The 9,149-nt window shown below is 41.5% G+C and overlaps 1 pseudogene; it reads right to left on the bottom strand.

Moving 5' to 3' along the window:
• Positions 1-7,108: 7,108 nt before the first annotated feature.
• LOC110216566 (nuclear speckle splicing regulatory protein 1 pseudogene) lies at positions 7,109-8,634 on the bottom strand (annotated as a pseudogene).
• Positions 8,635-9,149: the final 515 nt, after the last annotated feature.

Genomic DNA, 9,149 nt, shown 5'->3' with positions numbered 1-9,149 from the left:
GAAAGGACACTAGGTTTGGAGTCAGGAAGATCTGGGTTTAATTGCCATTTGCGGTCCTAGATGGGTAATGCTGGGCAAGTCACTTAGCCTCTACATGCCTCAGGTGTCTTCCTAGGACTTATCTATTCTATGGGTAGAGGAAATTCCCCAAAACAAGTTCCTTATACTGAATAATGATTCTAATGTATTTAGTCATCCAAGAATAATGACTTCACATATTAATCATAACCTGTTCTTCATTCTCATTGTTACCTCCACAGCTTCCAACATCATTGCTCTCCAAGCCATTGCCCTTGCACTGGAAGATGGAGTGTTATGTTTGAGGAAGAGGAAGGAGCCCAGAGTCACTGGATAGAAAAGAATGTGAAGGGGAAGAAGGTGTAAGAAAACTACAAAGATAGGAAGTATCTAGGTTATAAAGGGCTTTAAAAACCAAGCAAAAGATTTTATATTTGATTCTGGAGTTGAGGGAGCCACTGGAGTTTATCTAGTTTGGGAGTGATGTGGTCAGACCTTCACTTTAGGAAGATCAATTTGATGACAAACTGGAGGGTGGACTGGGATGGGAATAGACAAGGTAGGGAGACCAAGCAGAAGGCTATTGCAATAGTCCAGGAGCAATGTGATGAAGGCCTGTGCTAGGGTAGTGATAATAGTGTCAGAGGAGAGAAGAAAGCATATTCAAGAGATATTTTGAAGGCAAAATCAATAGGACTTAAGAACAGATTAGATATAGGCGAAAATACAGAAAAAAGGAAAAATTAGAGAAATACTTCTTAATAGGGCTGTCCAAAACTAGATTAGATAGGTAGAGAATTGGTTTCCCATTGTTGCATGTCTTAAAACTAAGACTGGGTGACCTTCTGGTGAAGGTGTACAAGGGGTTCCTATTCAGGCGCTGATTATAGCAGCTAAACTCTGACAATCCTCCCAATTCAGAGATTCTGCATTTCTCTGAGTTGGTTGTATCCCAAGGATAGCTTCTAATATAATCAATTCCCCTGCTTCCTAATTGATCAGCTCCATTTTACCAGGAAACTGGCTAAGCCAAACTGCTTATTTCTTAAATGTATCAGATATTCTTTTTCTCTCTGCATCTTCTAAACACAATTGAACAAAATAAATGAGGCTTTTGACAAAATTCTACAGTGGTTTCCTTTCAGTAGACCAATATCATTTTTTTTTCCTGAGCATATGTAATCTATCACATTGGAAATTCTATTAAGAGTGATCCTCTGATCATGGGTAAAATGGATAATTTTGTAAAGTAAAGTAAAATGGATAATTTTGATGACATTAAATTTAAAAAGTTTTGCACAAACAAAACCAATGCAGCCAAGATAAGAAGGAAAGCAGGAAACTGAGGGGGGGAGGGGGGATTTTACAGCAAGTTTCTCTGATAAAGACTTCATTTCTCAAATGTATAGGGAACTGAGTCAAATTTATAAAATTATGAGTCATTCCTCAATCAGCAAATGGTTAAAGGAAGAAGAAAGATGGCTAAAGAGAGAAGAAGAAATCAAAGCTATCTAGAGTCATATGAAAACAATGCTCTAAATTGCTATTGATTAGAAGAATGCAAATCAATACAACTCTGAGGTACCACATCATAACTATCAGATTGGCTAACATGACAAAACAGGAAATTGATAAGTGTTGGAGAAGATGTGGGGAAATTGGAACACTACTTATTCTTACCTACAACATCACTAATGTGAAAATATGTTTAATAGGAATGTATATGTATAGCCTGTATCAGATTGTGCACCATCTTTGGAGGGAGGTGGAGAGGGAGGGGGAGAAAAATTTAAAACTCAAAAGTTTATGGAAGTGATTGTTCATAATTCAAAATGAATTAATTAAAAATTTTTTTAAAAAAAGAAAATTGGAACACTAATGCATTTTTGGTGGAGTTGTGAACTGATCCAACCATTCTGGAGAGCAATTTGGAACTATATCCAAAGGGCTATAAAACCCTTTCATCCAACAATACTACTACTACTAAGTCTGAATCCCAAAGAGACATAAAAAAGGGGAAAGGACCCACATGTAGAAAAATATTAATGGCAGCTCTTTCGTGGTGGCAAAAAATCGGAAACTGAGGGTATGCCCATCAATTGGGGAATGACTAAAGTTATATGAATGTAATGGAATACTATTGTTCCATAAGAAATGATGAGCAGGTGGATTTCAGAAAAACTTGGAAAGACTTACATGAACTGATGCTGAGTGAAGTGAGCAGAACCAGAAGAACACTGTATACAATAACAGCAATATTGTGTGATGACCAACTTTAATAAATTTAACTCTTCTCAGCAATGCAATGGTCTAAGATGATTCCAAAAGACTCATGATGGAAAAAGCTAACCACATCCAAAGAAAGAACTGTGGAGTCAATGCAGATGGTAGCATACTATTTTCTCTTTTTTGTTTTCTCTTTCTTATGGTTTTTCCCTTTTGTTCTGATTTTTCTTTCACAACATGACTGATGTGGAAATATATTTAATGTGTTTAATTTCCACATTTAATAATGTGGAAATATGTTTAATAATCTATATAGCCTATATCAGATTGCCTGCTGTCTTGAGGAGAGGGAAGGGGAAAGAGGGGGGAAATTTGGAACTCAAAATCTTGTAAAAGTGAATGATGAAAACTAAAAATAAATTTAATTTTTAAAATGAATAAGTGAAATTATGTTTGAGAATAAATAATGAATTTCTTTTTTTAAAGAGAATAATACTCTGTCACACAGGCTGGTGAACCACAAATTGCCATATGTAAGAAGAGGCTGAGATACTTTGAGATCCAGCTCTCAAGGTAACCACAATTAGAGGAGACAGAGTCAGGAAGTAAGTGATAAGGAAAATAATGGGTGAGGGATGAAAGAAAGACTGAAAGTACTAAAGATTTCTGGAAGAAGAAAACTTGAAGACCTTGAAAATAAACATAAGTCAATATCAAAGAAAAACAATAACAACAGAAAAAAAATGTGGCTTTTAGATCTAATAAACAAGTTCAAAAATCTGTGAATAAATCCAGCAAAATAAAGGAAAATTATGCAACACCTGATGAGACAGAGAAGCCTGTAGGATTTGAGAATATAGAACTACAATATGCTATTCCTGAATGGTTTAAAAGAAAAATGAGAACGACAAGAGCAGAATCTCTGTCCTGCACAGCAAAAAGAATAAGCAGAATAGAAAAACTTGAATCTGTGATGGCAAGCCTCACCAAAGAAACAAAAGAAAGATTGGGAATATAAATACACAGAAGTAGACAATCTAGAAGAAGAGAAGCAAAAAAAATTTAAAAGAAAATATGCTCACTATGAAACAAAACATGCTGATCTTGAAGACAGGGCGTGCAGAGACAACCTAAGGATCATAGGTTTCCCAGAAGAACACAGTAGGACAAAGAACTTTAACATCATAATGAAGGAAATAATAGAACAGAACTGCGCAGAATCTCTGATTACAGAAAATTAAATAGAAATCCTCTCCAGGCTAAACCCCTGAGAAGTAGTTACCTGGATTGGGGAGAGAAGGGACCTAGTAGCTAGGCTCTGGAGACTCTACTCATCAAGGAGAACGGGTATTGGGATAAGTTCCTCAGCCATGCCACATTCAGACCTGCTCCATTCAGTGGTTAAGTTCAATTTTGCCTAGCCAATCTTTCTTTAGTTTTGAACGATAGATATTCAGGCCTTCCCACCAAGCAAAGCAGAGTCTGTGTCTACAAAAAGCTTTTATAAAGACGTGGTCCTGTTTTGTTTCCAAAAATTAAGTCCATTTTCAAGGCACAAAGACATTCCTACAGCCCTTTCTATCCACTCAACCACACACACCTCCAAATGAGACATAGCCCTGAAAATATTTCTCAAAGAGGAGTTCCAAAAATATGTGGAGTGATGGCAGTGTCATACTGATGCTTGAGATTTGGGGCTTGATGTTAAGAAGAACTTCCTAACAAGTAGACCTATCTGAAAATAGAATGGGCTGACTGGAGGGGGTGTTTAGTGAAGCCCCCTCTCCAGGAAGCTTCAGACAGAGGCTGGCTGACCACTCATTGAGGATGTCATAGAGAGGATTCCTTCATAGCACCGAACTCTTCAGTATTTCCCTCTCCTGCTTTGCAAGGAAAACTGAGGCTAGGCAGAGCAGCATATCTATCTCAATCACAAAGCAACAAAAAAATCAAAAACCAATTCAGGAAACATGAGAATTATTATCTCTGCCCCCCAATAATAATCCTTTTACAGGAAGGTAGCAAAATAAATTTCCTCCTGCTTTCCCTCCCACTCAACCTGTCACCTCTCAGGTTTCTCCCCACCATAATGATCCCACCAGTAAATTAACAAAGAATATTAGTGAGTTTCATGTGCCAAGAGAAGTCAGCTCTGCCTCCAACCTAGTGAATGATGGATGAATGTGGAGCTAGGGGACCACAGAATATTCTACCCTTCCTATTTAGCAATAATTTGGTGAACTTTTTTTTAATGAAAAATCTTCCAATGGAAATAAACATAAGACTTCGAAAGTCTCCCAGTAATTGTACAATCTTTTTGATCTTCATAGATGAACGAAGCAAAGTGCTGAAATTAATCCAAACCCATGGGTATTTGTTTCCCTGTGGTCTAACAAGGGATCATTTTTGGCCTAGTGAGGCAGAACGAAGTATCCCCTGCTTTTCAGAGACCAACCTTTAACCAGTTGCCAGGAAGGTTAGATACTCAGCTAGTATTAGACCTTTTACACAGAAGAATGAATGAATCTCTATCTTGGGCCGGTTTAGCACTTTTCGCACACTGTTTCCTCACAATCCAAGGTAAAAATTAAAAAGTCAGATATTGCCTTCTCCCGGAAAGACTGCCCAGCTTGCCACAAGTCAGTCTTTGGTCTATTTTCAAGACCTATGATACGCTGATTACTTTATAGGAGTGTTTATGGCATAGTGATTCAAATTGTGGTCTGTGGGTCCCTGGAGATCCCAAAGACCCTTTTCAGGGGGTCTATAAGCTCAAAATTATTTACTTAATAATACTAAGACATTATTTGCCTATTAAAATACTCTTCCCATCTTACCCTCCCTTATTAAACTCTGAAAGCCCAGAAAATATCACCCCAGGAAAAACCCTGAAACAGCTGAACCAGAAGAAAGATGGGTGCAGCAGTCCAGTAGCCCAGGTAGCTTGAGGGATTAACAGGAAAGACACCTCTTACCCTGGGGGAAGGGGAGCAGTATAGAACAGGAGGTGTCCCAGCAAGCTAGTGTGGAAAGCCCCACCTCAGCATACCAGGAGGAGATCCTGAAACCCAGGTGGCACAGCAGGCAAACACCAACACATGGACCTCTGACTGCCTCAGTGAGGGTGGAGGAACTGGTAGAAACCAGAGTGGAAAGCATTCTGCAGCAACCAGCTCTCCCAGTGCCTCAGCAAAACTAAGGGAAGCAGCCCTCCAAGCAGCCCCAAGTGGATAAACATCCTGCAACATCCATCTGAAAGAAGCTGAAAAAATCAAAAGGGATCAAAGGCCCAGGTGATCAGGAAATCTCCAGGAGCCACACTACCCAATCCTACCCCTAGAGTTCCAGTGCTGTTGATTCCAGCCCAATGCCAGGTAAGCTGCCAAAACCCTACAACCTCCAACTGCCAGCATTGGAGGCCCCAGCACACAAAGCCAGTGACCAGGCCCTAGGCTCCCAACACAAGAAGCTTGGGTCAGTGCCCTCTGCTCCTCATCAGGAGAGCTCAATCTCTTTAAAGGCCAGGAAATAAGCAAACACCATGAGCAAAAAGAAACATATGATATATTCTTATTTGGGAAGAGAGAAGATCAAGGCAGAAATTCTGAAGAGGACAGCACTGTCAACAAACCCACATCTGGAACCTCAAAAGGGAATATGAACTGGTCTGACACCCAAAAAGCCTTCTTAGAAGAGCTCAAGAAGGATTTTAAAAGTCAAATGAGAGGGGTAGAAGAAAAAATGGGAAAAGAAATGAGAGATATGCAAGAGAGAATCAATAGCTTGGAAAGGGAAGGACAAAAATTAACTGTAGAAAACAAGTCCTTAAAAAATACAATTGGCCAACTGGAAAAAAGTACACTGAAGAAAACAAGTCCCTAAAAGATACAATTGGCCAAGTGGAAAAAAATATACTGAAGAAAACAAGTCCTTAAAAAATACAATTGGCCAAATGGGGAAGGAGGTACAAAATATAATAGAAGGAAACAATTTGTTAAAAATTAGAATTGGGCAAATGGAAGCTAATGACTCTGTGAGAGAGCAAGTATCAGTCAAACAAAAATAAAAGAATGAAAAAATAGATGAAAATATAAAATACCTCATTGGTAAAACAACTGACCTGGAAAATCAATCCAGGAGAGACATTTTAAAAATTATTGGTCTACCGAAAATCACGAGGAAAAAAAGAGCCTGGACAGTATCTTCCAGGAAATCATAAAGGAAAAATTGCTCTGAAGTCTTAAAACCAGTGGGTAGAATAGCCATAGAAAGAATCCACCAATCACCTCCTGAAAGAGATCCTAAATTGAAAATGCCAAGGAATGTAGTAGCCAAATTCCAAAATTCCCAGGTCAAAGAGAAAATACTGCAGGTAGCCAGAAAGAAACAATTTAAATATCATGGAACCACAGTCAGGATTACACAGGACCTTGCAGCTTCTACATTAAAAGACCATAGGGCGTGGAATATGATATTCCATAAGACAAAGGAGCTTGGATTACAACCAAGGATCAACTTTCAGGGGAGGAGATGGATGTTCAATGAAATAGGGGACTTCCAAACCTTCCTGATAAAAAGACCAGAACTCAACAGAAAATGAGATCTTCAAGTACAAGATTCAAGAGAGACATAAAAAGGTAAACGGGACAGAAAGAAATGATGGGGGGGGGGGTTTAAATTTTTTTACTTAAACCAAGGACATTTTTTATTTACATTAAATTAACATTGTGCTGAAAACGTGTATAAGCTGCTATACCCTTCCCCTAACAAACGTAAAAGAAAAAAAGTCCTCGTCCTCTTCTCTCCTCCAGCCATTCAGCCGCCGCTCCTTTCCACACATTCTCAGCGCCTTGCTGGGTGACCCTCAGTCCTCTTCCTTTTCATTGTAGGTTTCTGCTCCACACTGCACCATCTGCCTGGCCAGGTAGCGGTCTCGCGTCCACGTCACGGTCTCTTTGCTGCTGCGCTTTGAAAACTCGCTCTGAGTCTGGGGTGGCTTCTCCGCTCCTTCCCCTCCGCACTCTTCCTGGTGCTTTGGGCCCCGGGTTCCTTCGGGGCTGGAGGCCCTCTCCGCGTCTTCCCCCTCGCTGGAGCCTTCCTCCCCACGCGGCTTGTCCTGTGCCCCAGAACCTGAGCTTGGCCCCGCCCTCTCTGAAGGCCTGCTGCTCAGCTACTTGTCTCTGCTTTTCTCATCCCGGTCTTTCTTCCTCTTGGCTCGGCCTCTGCCTCCCTCTCTCGCCTCCCTCTCCTCGTCACCCTGGTCTTCACTGTTTCTCCGCCTGGCTCTCTCTCGCTGCCTGGGGGGCTGCTTCTCCCACTCCTCCTCCTGCATTCTCTCTCTTCTCTCTCTCTCTCTCTCTCTCTCTCTCTCTCTCTCTCTCTCTCTCTCTCTCTCTCTCTCTCTCTCTCTCTCTCTCTCTCTCTCTCTCTCTCTCTCTCTCTCTCTCTGTCTCTCTCTCTCTGTCTCTCTCTCTCTCTCTCTCTCTCTCTCTCTCTCTCTCTCTCTCTCTCTCTCTCTCTCTCTCTCTTCCAGTTGACACCTCCTCCAGGAGTACTCTTTACTGCTATCTTCCCTGGGCCTGTGGTGATCCGTTTTTTCTTTCTGGCGACCACCGTCAATGCATTTGTCCTGCTCCCTGAGCTGGCTTTCCCGGCCGCGGTCCTGATGCTGGTCACCTCTGTCTCTCACCGCTGGATCGCTGACTCCTGTTTCAGAGCCCCTGGAGCGGCCTTTGTCACAGTGCGCTCTTGTCCACCATTTTATCACCTTCTTCACTGCTGTCCACATCAAGGTCGCTGTCTGCATCAGGGTTTTCCTCTTCTTTCACTCTGGCTCTGGGTGCATCTCCATCATTTGGGACTCTGTTGTCTGGATTTAATTCATCAGAATAGCCCTGTGACTTCTCCTTTATCCTAGAGCTGGCTTCCCAAAGGCAGCATTCAGGCACTTCCTCTTCTCCAACCTGCTTGATTTAAAAGGTGCCTATAAAATCCACTGAGATCTTTCTGCTTGGTTACATCCAGATGAGCCTCCAGGGCAGCGGCTCTCCTCTCTCTTTCTGCTTCCTCAGCCCTCTCCTGAAGTTTCTTCTTGTAAGCAGATGTGACAAATGCCTCTTTATCATCAAATTCTCCCTTTTCCGGTTCTCGTTCTCTCTGAATTTTCTTTTCCATTCTTTTCTCTTGCTCCTTTTTTCTTATCTCAACTGCTTTTGGTAGGCTGTGGATGTACTTAGGCTGTCTGTCTTTTACTAAAAGCAACTTAGGATTACTTTCTTCCTTCTTCCCCTGCATTTCATCATAAATACTGTCATATTTATACACAGTGGCATCTTCTGCTAGGGCTTTCTGGATTTCAAGTTTGGTCTACTTCATCATTTGCTTCTTGAAGTCTTCTCTCTGAAGGCTGTCACTCACAGAGGTCTCTTCATCAGAGTCATCATCAAATGGCTTCTGCAAAATAGGTTTCTACAATTGCTGCACTTTCTTTGGCAAAATGAGCCCATATTGCCTGTGCAGAGCCGCCATCTTGCTCCGGCCTACACTCCACACCGTAGTGTTAGAGGACTTTAGCCCACTGAACCTAGCATCAGCGGGGTTTGAAGTTTGAGCCTTCAAATGGGACCCAGAGAGGCAGGGACAGCTCTATACCCCTTGCCAGCAGGAAGCAGTTTCAGAAGCCGAGAACTTCCCCCCTTTTCCCCAAAAGAATTTGGGTCCAATTTGTTTGAGGGGGGAATGATGGGCTGTGGCCCAAGTTAAGGTCTTCACCCCTTGCTCCAAAGGGAATTTGGCTCCCACTTTAGGTTCCTTATTGACTTCCCTTCTCCAATCCCCTTGTTTCCCTTTAAGAGCCCTAATCTCACCTGTTTGATCTTATTCCAATTAGAATCCCCTTGTTTCCC

This window comes from Phascolarctos cinereus, unplaced genomic scaffold, assembly GCF_003287225.1.
Source record: "Phascolarctos cinereus isolate Bilbo 61053 unplaced genomic scaffold, phaCin_HiC Scaffold_4;HRSCAF=312, whole genome shotgun sequence".
Taxonomy (NCBI): domain Eukaryota; kingdom Metazoa; phylum Chordata; class Mammalia; order Diprotodontia; family Phascolarctidae; genus Phascolarctos; species Phascolarctos cinereus.
The sequence above is the reverse complement of the archived record's forward strand: the minus strand, read 5'-3'. Positions and strand labels throughout refer to the sequence as shown.